General features: G+C 33.1%; 1 non-coding gene across 1 annotated transcript; it reads left to right on the top strand.

Annotated features, from left to right (window-relative positions):
• Positions 1–11,739: 11,739 nt before the first annotated feature.
• On the top strand, positions 11,740–11,846 carry LOC121102153. The gene has a single exon (XR_005834241.1). It is a non-coding gene; the product is annotated as a U6 spliceosomal RNA (small nuclear RNA).
• Positions 11,847–13,034: the final 1,188 nt, after the last annotated feature.

The following is a 13,034-nucleotide window of genomic DNA, read 5'->3' as shown; positions in this document are numbered from 1 at the left end:
AGATATTAAAAGTAAATGGAATTTAATTTTTAGAAAAATTTAAACACCAAGCTCAAGGAGTTTAAAATTAGTACTGTAGAAAGCAAAAAGCCATTGAATCTCAATAATTTTAAACTGTAATAACCTTAAATGTTACCTAGTTATTCTTCCTCCTCTTTATTACCACCACCAGTGTCATTCAATAGAGCAAGGGTTCTTACCTTCTGGCTTTATCCACCAGAGTAGGGTTTCTAAACCGTTGTTTGAATTTGGCACTATCAGTGTTTGATGTCCTATGGTATCTTGCTCATGTTTTGGAAAAACTGTTCAAACTAACATCACAGAATTGAGATTATTTAAGTTTCCACTCATCACAGGGAGACAGTTTCCAATACAAGTCCAGCAAAGTCAAGTACCTGCTAAAACACAGACACACAGACACACAGACACACACACACACACACGCACCAAATCAGCACTCTTCAAAGGAATATCAAAAGAATCTAGTGTCTATAACATATTATTCACAATGTACATGGTATAATATACAATTTGTTAACATGGAAAAAAAATTTAAATGCGTCAACATGGAAAGAAATAGTAAAACCTGGCCAACTCTCAAGAAGAAAGACAATCAATGGAGACCTATCCTGGCATGACTTAGATGTCAGAATAGACAAGAATTTTAAAGCAACTATTATAATTATGCTTAACAAAGTAAAATGAAAATATTCTCAGAATGGATAAAATGATAAAATTCTTAGCAAAGAAATAAAAAAGGAAGGGAGTAGTACTGAAAGATACAAAACTTGAACTCTAGAAAATGTACTAGATGGGCTTAGTTACAAAAATGGAGATGATGCAAGAGTCTGTGAACTTGAAGAAGTTTCTAAGTTGGAGAGCAGAGATAAAAAATTTTCTGGAGACCTATGGAATTATATCAAGAAGACTAACATACATGTACCTGGAGTCCTCCATGGTTAAGAGAGAGACAAGGAGCAGAACATAATATGTGAAGAAACAGAGACATGAATTCAGTAAATAGTTCATGTGTTATTCATTAATAGTGGCTTACCTGGGATGGGGCATTGAAAGCAGTTCTTGCTGGGCAACCAGGAGGGGGGACTCCTTTTTCAAGGATAATTATAAACAAAAGAAAACTGAGTCAAAGTGTATCTGTTTTTTTATTATCACTTCATCCTGGAAATTTTAAAGAATGTCAGTGATAAAATACATTTCCCCCAGAATTCTTGTTGGCTTAAGTTCTAAACAACTGCTACAGTTAATATTGATTTTTTTTTTGGTAATGCATATTTAAGCTTCTAAAAATGCTTCTAAAAGCTTCTAATAAGCTTCTAAAAAATGAGCACATTTTTTACTTAATTTTTAATAAATATTATATTCCACAAGAGCTAGTTTGGGTTATTTACAGTTGCATACCCCCAACACAGTTAGACTCAAAAATATATATGCATTCATTCCAAGCATAAGTTAATAAAATTCAGAATAATCTGAGTGCACTTTGTGTACAGTTTCATCTGTAATTATTACAATGCTATATATACCTGCGTTTAAACTGTAGATTTGAAATAAACAGTGATAGTGTTGTGGTTGTAGTAATGAAGAGACAGAACTTGAATTACTTCCATTTTGTCATTCTATATGACCACATGGAGTTATTATTTATGTTTAAAATTTGAACAGTGGAACAAAGTGAAAACTGTGAGGTGTAATCTTTTCTTTGGAAAGTGCAAGTTTTAGTTCATATGTAAAATTTTTAAATGATCTTGGAAAATAGTTAAAAACATTAAATGTATTCCCTTTTAAATTGTTCACTATTCTTAAGCCAAAAAACAAATCTAGAAAATTAGACATTACTCTAGTGATACAATTTAGTCATTACATAAATTGACCTTTCTGAAGATATTCTGTTTGCATTAAAATTCATTTATGGTTATTTGATAATTATTTCCATAAAATATTTTACATAAGATATTGACAAAAACACGTAAGTTAAAACTGCCAGATTGATTAAAAAGCTATCAAATTCTGCACTTTTGTCCTATGAAACTTGAAGGACCTTTCAGTCATTTGGAATATTGTTTTGAAACCAGCAAATATTTAATAATTTTTCTGCATTTGGTAAAGAAACATGAGGTGAAAAAGCCATACCAACATGAAAGGGCAACAACCCAGTGAAGCCCAACAAAGAAAATTTTTAAAAAAGCAAAAGAGGCAATTGCAGCAATGTCTGGATCTATTTTGAAATATGTAATGCCTTCAACATTGCCTGGAGTTTATGAAAATTGTGAAGAGTGCGAGTTGGCACATCCAAAGTGTGGATACTAGAAACAACACAAGGTTCAGATGACATAGGGATGAAAGACAACAATGAATCATTTTCTATAAGCATTGACACCGAGGAAGAGAAAGGAAATGTTAGCATAGACACTGACAGGATTGAAAAAAAAATAAAAAGAAGAAAATAGCACAAGTAAAGCCAAGACTTTGATGAAGAGAAGACAGTGAATGATATTTTAATCTATTTTGATATTCCTGCTTGGTCAATACTACTTCCAGATGAAAAAAGTAATCTGGTTAAGAAAGGAAGTGAACCTTTTCAGAATAAATATGGACCTTTCTCTGCAGTTCAAAGACAAGGAGAAAAGAGCAAAGGAAGCAGTCAACACTTGACAACTTCATGACTTTATAAATCTTTACCAAACACTGAAAAAAAAGCCAGTTTTTTCAAGACTGAAATAACTATTTTGTTTTGGCTGTAGACTTGTGGATATTGGGGAAAAAATGAATACCCAACTTTATAACTGCTTTAAACCTGGTAGAAATTAAATCCTAAGGTCTGTGAGATATCTGAAAAAATATCTCTCCTGTTTTTCTTAACCATTATTGTTCATTTTATTTAATGACTATTACTGATAATTTTGTTATATAGAGGATGGAGTGTCAAGCATGCTAGGTATGCCATTATTCATTAATAATAATTACTCAGTAATTCTAAAGTGATCATTTTGATGATAGATATATGAATGACTTGTTGAAGCCATATTATTTTTTGAGGACTCTTTTTTTCTTAGACTTTCAAAAATCCACAGATGAACACAAATAGAAAACAAATATAAAAATTGCTTATCCTTTATATTAACTAGAGTAAATCAAAGCAAACTGATGGTGTCATTTTACATATATGAAGCTAGATTCTTCAAATTATCATCATGATACTCAATACTGATAACATTAACCCATCTATATAGTACTGAGAGCGTAAAAATTTGGACAGTGACATGGCAACAAATAGAAACGCTAGTGAAATGTTTGTTCATACGCTAGTCCCAGAATCTTTAATCTTACATGTGGGAAATATATATATATTATATATATTTATATATAATATAAAACTTTGCATGTATAAGTTATAATGTATAATATGCAGCTATACCATAGTTTATTCTACTACTCTCCTGTATTTAGGAATTCAGAGTATTTCCAACATTTTGCAATTATAAACAAAGCTGTAATGTGCACATATATTTTCATTTTGTTGGAGGGAAACTTTAAGGTAAATTTCTAGACATGAAATTATTGAGTCAAAAGGTAAACACATAACTTAGTTGTGTTAGATATTTCTAAACTTCCTGCCAAAAACGTAAATGCCAATTTGCATTCCTATCAACAATATGTAACTAGTCTTGTTTCCCCAAAGCCTTAAGAACAGAATGTGTTGTCATGCTTTTTTTCATTTTTGACAATGCTATAGGTGAGAAATGAATCCTCAGGTTATAGTTTTGTTTTGTTTTGATTTTTGGTTTTATTTTACATTTGAGCAACCACAAATTTTATTAGCTTAACCATAATCATAAAAAATTTTTAAATTGTGGTAAAATACATAAAATATACAGTCTAAACTATTTTTATATGTACAGTTCAGTAGTGTTAGTATGTTCACACTGTTGTGCAACCCATTTCCAGAACTTTTTCATCATGCAAAACTGAAACTCCACACTAACTAAACAACAACTACCCATTTCTCTCTTCCAGGAACCCCTGATAACTATCATTCTACACTCTATGAATTTGACTACTTTAGATACTTCATATAAATGGAATCATACAGTATTTGTTTTTTTGTGATTAGCTTATTTCACTTAGTATAATGTCCTTAAGACTCGCCCATGTTGTATCATGTGTCAGTTTCCTTCCTTTTTAATATTCCCTCATATATATGTGCCACATTTTGTTTAACCATTCATCTGTCCATGGATACATGGCTATTGTAAATAATGCTGCTATATCAACATGAGTGTCCAGATATCTCTTTGGGAAACTGCTTTCAATTCTTTTATATATATACTGAAGAAGTGAAATTTCTGGATTACATAGTAATTCTGTTTTTAATTTTTTGAGGAATAGCCTTACTGTTTTCCATGTGGCTGCACCATCTCACATTCCTACCAATGATGCACAAGAGTTCCAATGTCTCCATATCCTCACCAACACTTATTTTCTTTTTTTTTTAAATAGTAACTATTCTAATGGATATGAGCCCAAATCACATTGTGGTTTTCATTTATATTTTCCTAATGATTAGTGATGTTAAGCCTCTTTTCATATGCTTGTTGGCCATTGTATATCTCCTTTAGAGAAATGTTTGTTTAGGTCCTTTGCCAATTTTTAATTGGAATATATAGTTTTGATTTGTAGAAGTTCTTTATATGTTGTGGATATTAACTCTCTCTCTACAGATAGATAGATGATTGATAGATGATAGATGATAGATAGATGATAGATGATAGATAGATAGATAGATAGATAGATAGATAGATAGATGATAGATATAGGTATAGATGTGATCTGCAAATATCTTCTGCCTTTCTGTTGGTTGCCTTTTTACTTTGTTGATTGTGTCATTTGATGCAATTTTTAATACTGATGTAGTCCAATTTATCTATTTTTACTTGTGTTGCCTGTGCTTTGAGTAGCATATCCAAGAAATCACTACCAAATCCAACGTCACAGAGCTTTTCCCCTACGTTTTCTACTGAATTTTGCAGTTTTAGCTCTTAATTCTTTGATCCGTTTTTGTATATGGTGTAAGTAGGGGTCCACCTTCATAATTTGGCATACGGATATCCAATTTTCCCAAGAGTTTTTTTTTTTGAGATTTTATTTAATTAATTAATTAATTTATTTATTTGAGAGAGAGAGAAAGAGAAAGAGCATGAGCTAGGGAAAGGGACAGAGGGAGAGGGAGAAGCAGACTCCTCACTGAGCAGGGAGCCCGAAGCAGGGCTCGATCCCAGGATTCTAAGATCATGACCTGAGCCAAAAGTAGATGCTTAACGGACTGAGCCACCCAAGCGCCCCTTTCCCAAAAGGTTTTTGAAGAGTCTTTTCTCCACTGAATGATTTAGCACCCTTGTCAAGAATCATATGACCATCTATTGAAGGATTTATTTTGGTGTTCTCTAACCTATTCCATCAGTCTGTATTTTTGTTTTTATGGCATTACTACACTGTTTTGATTACTGTAGCTTTGTGATGAGTTTTAAATTCAGGAAGTGTGAGACTTTTAACTGTTCTTTTCCAAGATTCTTTTGGCTATTTCAGGTTCCTTGAGATTCCAAGTTAATTTTAGGATGATTTTTCTATTTCTGGCAAAAAAGCAACTGGGATTTTGATGAAGATTGCATTAAACTGGTACATCACTTTGGATATTGATATTTTAATAATATTAAGTCTTCCAATCCATGAACACAGATGTTTTTCCATTTATTTGCATCTTCTTTAATTTCCTTTAGCAATATTTTGTAGTTTTCAGTATATGAGTCTTTCATCCCATGGGTTAAATTTATTCCAAAGTATTTTATACTTTTTGATGCTATTGTAAATGGAATTGTTTTCTTAATTTTCTTTAAAGATTGTTCATTGCTAATATATAGAAAAAACACAACTGATTGTGTGTGTGTGTGTGTGTGTGTGTTAGTGGTTATGTTATTTATTTGAAAATAGGTTTAAATTGTAATTTAAATTTTTTTTCATTTTTCATTTATTTTAAAATTTCCCAGTAGGAGGACTTTTTTTTTTTGTTTATTTTCAGATTAGAATTTTTAAAAAAGATTTACTTATTTATTTGAGAGAGAGAGCACACATGCAGGGAGGAAGGCCAGAGAGATAGGGAGGGAGAGAATCCTCAAGCAGACTCCCCTCTGAGTGTGGACCCTGACCCAAGGCTCATCCCAGTGTTGCAGGGTTGCAAGGTTCTTGTCTCACAGAGTTGAAGAATGAATCTTGCAGACACAAAAGAATGAAGTGAAGTGAAAGTTTATTAAGTGAAGGTGAGAACAGAAAAGAAAGGAAAAAAGCTCTCCAGAGTGAGAAGGGTCCTGAATGGGTGGCAACTGAGGGCTTTTATGGTTGGTCTTTTATAGAACACTGACCAGAGAACTTAAATCTTCTCAATGTCACCACTGGCAGCATCTTGTTTACTTATCCTCTGGAGTTTGGTAACTTTCAGTGGTCAATTTGTAACTTTCATGAAAATACCTTGTTTATAACATTTAAGACAAACAAGGTGGTCTCCTTACGTACCCTTATCTCTGGTTTTGTTTGTAACTATCATGAAAATATCTCATCTATAACATTTTTCTACACCTGGGATTTCTGTGAGCCTGGTCATGTAGCCCCCTGCCTATCTCTCTCTACCTAACCCTTCCTGTCCCTTACTCATCAGGACCCTGAGATCATGATCTGAGCCAAAATCAAGAGTTGGACGCTTAACTGACTGAGCCACCCAGGCACCCCCAGATTAGAATTTTTAAACCACACTTCTATACAACCTAATAGATCAACAAAGAAATCATAATGGAAATTATTAGAACTGTGCATGAAGAAAAACAGCATTTGTAAAAATTTATGGTATATAGCTAACATGGTGGTTTAAAAAATTTATAGATTTGCCTACTAATACTGGAAAAGAAAAAAGTCTGAAAATTGATGTACTATGCATACAACTTAGTGAGAAAAAAGAACAACAGAATACACCTGTAAAGTAGAAGAAAATAAATAAGCTTGCTAGGAAAAACAGAGAGAAGGCACAAATATCAGATTTTAAAAGAGTATAAGAAAATGCACAAATATCAGATTTTAAAAGAATGTAATATAACTACAATTGTAGCAGGGATGAAAATATAATAAAATGAAATTATGAATAACTTTATGTAACATTTAAAAACTTATGAAATATTTAATTCCTAGAAGAAATATAAATTATTAACTGTATTCAATGAGAAATAGAAAACCTGAATAGTTCTATAACCACTGAGGAAATTAAATAGTAGTTTTAAAAACATCTTACAATGAAAATAATAGGCACAAATTTTTGTAGGGAACTTTAACAAAACATCTATGGATTAGAAAATATAAATAACACAAAACTTCTTCCAGATCATGGGGGACTAGGGAGACAGAGGAAATAATCATGGTCTAATATACTCTTTTTTTTTTAAATGATTTTTTATTATATTATGTTAGTCACCATACAGTACATCCCTGGTTTCCGATGTAAAGCTCGATGATTCATTAGTTGTGTATAACACCCAGTGCACCATGCAATACGTGCCCTCCTTACTACCCATCACCGGTCTATCCCATTCCCCCACCCCCCGCCCCTCTGAGGCCCTTAGTTTGTTTCTCATAGTCCAAAGTCTCTCATGTTTCATTCCCCCTTCCGATTACCCCCCCTTTCTTTATCCCTTTCTTCCCCTACCGATCATCCTAGTTCTTATGTTCCATAGATGAGAGAAATCATATGATAATTGTCTTTCTCTGCTTGACTTATTTCACTTAGCATTATCTCCTCCAGTGCCGTCCATGTTGCAGCAAATGTTGAGAATTCGTTCTTTCTGATAGCTGAGTAATATTCCATTGTATATATGGACCACAACTTCTTAATCCAGTCATCTGTTGAAGGGCATCTTGGCTCCTTCCATGATTTAGCTATTGTGGACATTGCTGCTATGAATATTAGGGTGCATATGGCCCTTCTCTTCACTACGTCTGTATCTTTGGGGTAAATACCCAGTAGTGCAATGACTGGATCATAGGGTAGCTAAATTTTTAACTTTTTAAGGGACCTCCACACTGTTTTCCAGAGTGGCTGTACCAACTTGCATTCCCACCAACAATGTAGGATGGATCCCCTTTCCCCACATCCTCTCCAACAATTGTTGTTTCTTGCCTTTTCCAATGAAGACATACAAATGGCTAAAAGACACATGAAAAAATGTTCAAAATCATTAGCCATCAGGGAAATTCAAATCAAAACCACACTAAGATACCACCTTACGCCAGTTAGAATGGTCTAATATACTCTTGATATCAAAACCAGACAAGAACAGTTTAAAAAATGAGAAAGAAATGTTATAGGTCAAACTCATTTATAAACATGTATGCCAAAATCCTAAATAAAATAGTAGTGACTGAATTTAGCAGTACACGGGGAAAAAAAACCCACTATGACCAAATAGGGAATATTTCAGCATTCAGTTTAGTTCAGCAAAGGGAAAACAATATACTGATGTAATCTATCTCAAGATAAGCAAGAAAAATTACATGACTCTTTTCAACAGATAGAGACAAAACACATACACGCACACACATGCACGCATGCATACACGCACACACGTGTGCACACAGACAAAGCCCAGCATTCACTCGTGATTAGAACTTCTGTCAAACCAGAACTTAAAGAGAACTTTCTTAACATAATAAAGGATTTTTGTGAAACTTAAACATCATATTTGATTGTAAAATATTAAAAGCATTCCCCCAAACTATGTCTGACATCATCAATTGTATTCAGCATTATAGTGGAGATCCTTATCAATGGAAAAAATGTAAGAAAAAATCAAAGCATAAGAAGTGGGAAAAAAGACACAAAAGTATTGTAGCAGTAATATAACTTATATAGAAAACAAGACATAATCTAGATATATTAATAGAAAACAAATACAGTGCTTGTCTGATATAAGATCAACATAAAAATTTATTTGCGCAACTGTATAATATACCCTTTAATACAACAATAGCAAATATAAGGTACTTTTGCTAGATATGCAAGTCCAATATTGAAAAAAAATATATCGAAAGTTATTAAAGAAGGTTTATATAGAGAGATATACTAAGTTAATGGTGGGAAGTCTCAAAATTATAAAGAAGTTAATTTTCGTCAAATTTAGTGAAGATCTGATTAAAATCTCAACAATATTGTTTCTTTTTTTTTTTAAGATTTTATTTATTTATTTGAGAGAGAGAGAGATAATGGGAGAGAGAGCACAAGCTAGGGGGAGAGGGAGAAGCAGGCTCCCTGACGAGCAGGGAGACTGACAGGGGGCTCGATCCCAGGACCCAGGAACCACGACTTAAGACAAAGGCAGACACCCAACCGAGCCACCCAGGTGTCCCCCCCAACAGTGTTTCTATGGAACTTATTAGCAGGCTGATTCTAGAATTTGTAAATTACAATTTATACTTTATGGTGCAGTAAACAGTCAAGAATAGCCATGTCTTACCTGAAGAACAGAGTAATAGATTTGCCTTACATATAAAAAGACAAATTATAGGCCTAGAGTAATTAAAAACACATGATTTTGATACAGATGTAGACAAATAGACCAGGGAAAGAGATCAGAGAGCCAAGAAATAGAACCCTCTATTCATGGGTCCTTGGTGCATCAGAAATGATGGTCTTTTCAAAAAATGCTACTTGGTCAATTATCTAACCGTATTATGGAAAAATAAATCCTCCCTCAGACTATATACAAAAATTAGTTTTATGTGTATTATAAATCTAAACATGAAGAATAAAAATAAAAGTAAGAAATAGGGGCTCCTGGGTGGCTCAGTTGGTTAAGCATCTGCCTTCAGCTCAGGTTATGATCCCAGGGTCCTAGGATGGAGACCCATGTCAGGCTCCCTGCTCAGTGAGGAGTCTGCTTCTCCCTCTCCCTCTGCAGCTCCCCCTGCTTGTGCTTGTTCTCTCTCTCTAATAAATAAATAAATGAATCTTAAAAAAAAAAACACCTTGAAAATAAACGGGGGGATGGGTGAAATAAGTGAAGGGGATTAAGAGTACACTTACAATGAGCACCGAGTAATGTATAGAATTATTGAATCACTATATTATATAACTGGAACTAATATAACACTGTATAGTTAACAGTTGTTAATTATACTGGAATTAAAATAAAAAATGAAATAAAAGTGGTATTTTTTTAAAAAGAAAATAATGTAGGAGTACCACCCATAAAGGAAAATACTGATAAATTGAATAATATTAAATTTAAGAACTCCTGATAATCAAAAGATAGCATTAAGAGAATAAAAACGCAAGTCGTATATATACATACATATGTATATACAACACATATAACTGACAAAGGAGTTGTATCTATTTGAAATATATAACCCAGTGCAGGTATCCAATATACGTAAATTTCAATCAATAAGAATTTCAGACAATTCATTAAAAACTGGATAAAAGACTTAAATATATACTTCACAAAAGAAGATATCCAATAAATCAATACATATACGAAGAGGTGCTCATATTTACTAATAATTAGGAAATTGCAGATTAAAACCAAACAAGGTACCACTACACATCCATCAGAATGGCTCAAGTTAAAGACTAACTATGTCATTTACTGGCATTGATGTGGCACACCCACAGTCCTCACGCACTGCCGGCAGAATGGTAAATGGGTATGACTATTTCGGAAATCTCAAAATATCTACTAAAGCTGTGCATACCCATACTTTATTACCCAGAAATTCTACTCCTAGGTATATACCCAACAGAAATAATGGCATGTTTTTCTAATAGACATGTACAATGTTCATATTGATAAGTATTACTGATAACAACGCAAACTAGAAACAATAACTGTCATCAACTGTAGAGTAGATAAATTGTATTATAATTCATTCAATAATGTATTTCATATCTCAATGAAAATCAACAACCTGTTAAATGCAACAACACAGATGAACATCAAAAACATATTGTTGAATGAAAGAAGCTGAACACAGAACATTACATACCTTTTGATTCCATTTACATAAACTTTGAAAACAGGCAAAACCAAACTATTGAGTTAGAAGTCAAAATGGTAGCTATACTTGGTGGGGTAGTCAAGGAATAGTAACTGGGAGAGAACATGGGGAGAACTCCGAAGGACTGCATATCTTCTATATCTTGACCTGGGAGGTAGTTACACAGGCGATCATTTTGTGATAATTAATTAATTTACATTTTATGAACTTTTCTATATATGAATACACTTTGTACTAAAAAAATGTTTTTAAAATATTCAGAGGGCACCTGGGTAGCTAGGTCGGTTGAGCACCTGCCTTTAGCTCAGGTCATGATCCTGAGGTCCTGGGATTGAGCCCTGCATCAGGCTCCCTGTTGAGCAGGGAGCCTGCTTCCCTCTCTCCCACTCCCCCTGCTTGTGCGCTTGCTCTCTGTCAAATAAATAAATAAATCTTTTAAAAAATATTCAGATAGAATAAATTTGGGATGCAAAACTTTAAAAATTTTAGAATCAATATAGTAGAATTCTTCATGACCTTAGGATAGGAAAAGATTTATGTGCAAGACTCAAAATATGTAAACCATAAAGGAAAATATCTGATAAATTTTACATTAAAATTAGGAATAATTTTTCATCAAAAGATATCATAGTGCTCACTTCAGCAGCACATATACTAAAATTGGAACAATACAGAGAAGATTAGCATGGCCCCTGTGCAAGGATGACACGCAAATTTGTGAAGCATTCCATGTTTTTATGTATTGCGTGGAGCACTGGGTGTTATGTGCAAACAATGAATCATGGAACACTACATCAAGAACTAATGATGTACTGTATGGTGACTAACATAACATAATAATAAAAAAATGGGTTAAATATAAAAAAGATATCATAAATAAAATGAAAGATAAGCCACACACCCAACAAAGATACTTGTAACAAATAACTGAAAAATAATTAGCATTCAGAATATATAAACAAGAAAAGAAACAACCCAATATAAAAATAGACCATTGTAGCAGGTAATTCAGAAAGGAAGACACATGAATGCCCAATATAACATCTGAATATATTCACCCTCATTCATTAATAATCTGGAAATGCAAATGAAAACTAACGCATTGGCTAGAACTATAAAATCTAACAATTCCAACTGCGTGTATGGATATGGAATAAGAGGAGCTCATACACTTTTGGTGAAATCATAAATTGGTATAATCTCTCCATTGGTAAACACTTCTGTATAACTGTTAAGATGTATGTGTACCTCATGACCAGCAATTCTTTCCACTCCTGGAGATAGTCTTTGAAAAACTGAAATATGTACCAGAGAAGATATATAGGCAAAACACTGGAATAACCCTTATGTACATCAGTAGAAGAAGGCATAATGAATTACGTTTAGCTATGCAGTGGAATACTATACAACTATAAAATTTAAAGGACTGTATGCATGAATAAGGATGAATCTTGGGAACTCTACACTGAACAAGAAAAAGCAAGTAAGAAAAGAATACTTAGTATGATTCCATTAAATGAAGTTTATAATAAAGAGGCAAAACTAATCAATTTATTATTTAAGGACACATACTTTTGTGGTAAAGATACAAAGAAGAGCAAACAAATGATAAAATATAGCATTGTAGTTAGCATTCAGGAAAAGGGAGGGGAATATAGTCAGAAAGGGACTCACAGGAAGTTGTAGGTATTGGTGGTAATCTATTTATGAAGTAGGTGCTTGTTTATTGTTATTCTTAAACTCTACAACTATATCACACATGCTTTTCTGTATGCATGATATATTTAATAATAAATTGTTTACAATTCCTATGTATCCTCTATAGAAAATGCATTAATGGAGGCCAATAACAGAAGCCAGGAAATCAGCAAGTTCCAAGTGTCCAGCAGTGGCTGGTATTGAACTAGAGTACTGACAGGGAAGAG

The sequence above is a fragment of the Ursus maritimus genome, unplaced genomic scaffold, assembly GCF_017311325.1.
Source record: "Ursus maritimus isolate PB19 unplaced genomic scaffold, ASM1731132v1 scaffold_12, whole genome shotgun sequence".
NCBI classification, from domain to species: Eukaryota; Metazoa; Chordata; class Mammalia; order Carnivora; family Ursidae; genus Ursus; species Ursus maritimus.
Note: the sequence above shows the minus strand (reverse complement) of the source record. Positions and strands in the feature narration are given on the sequence as shown.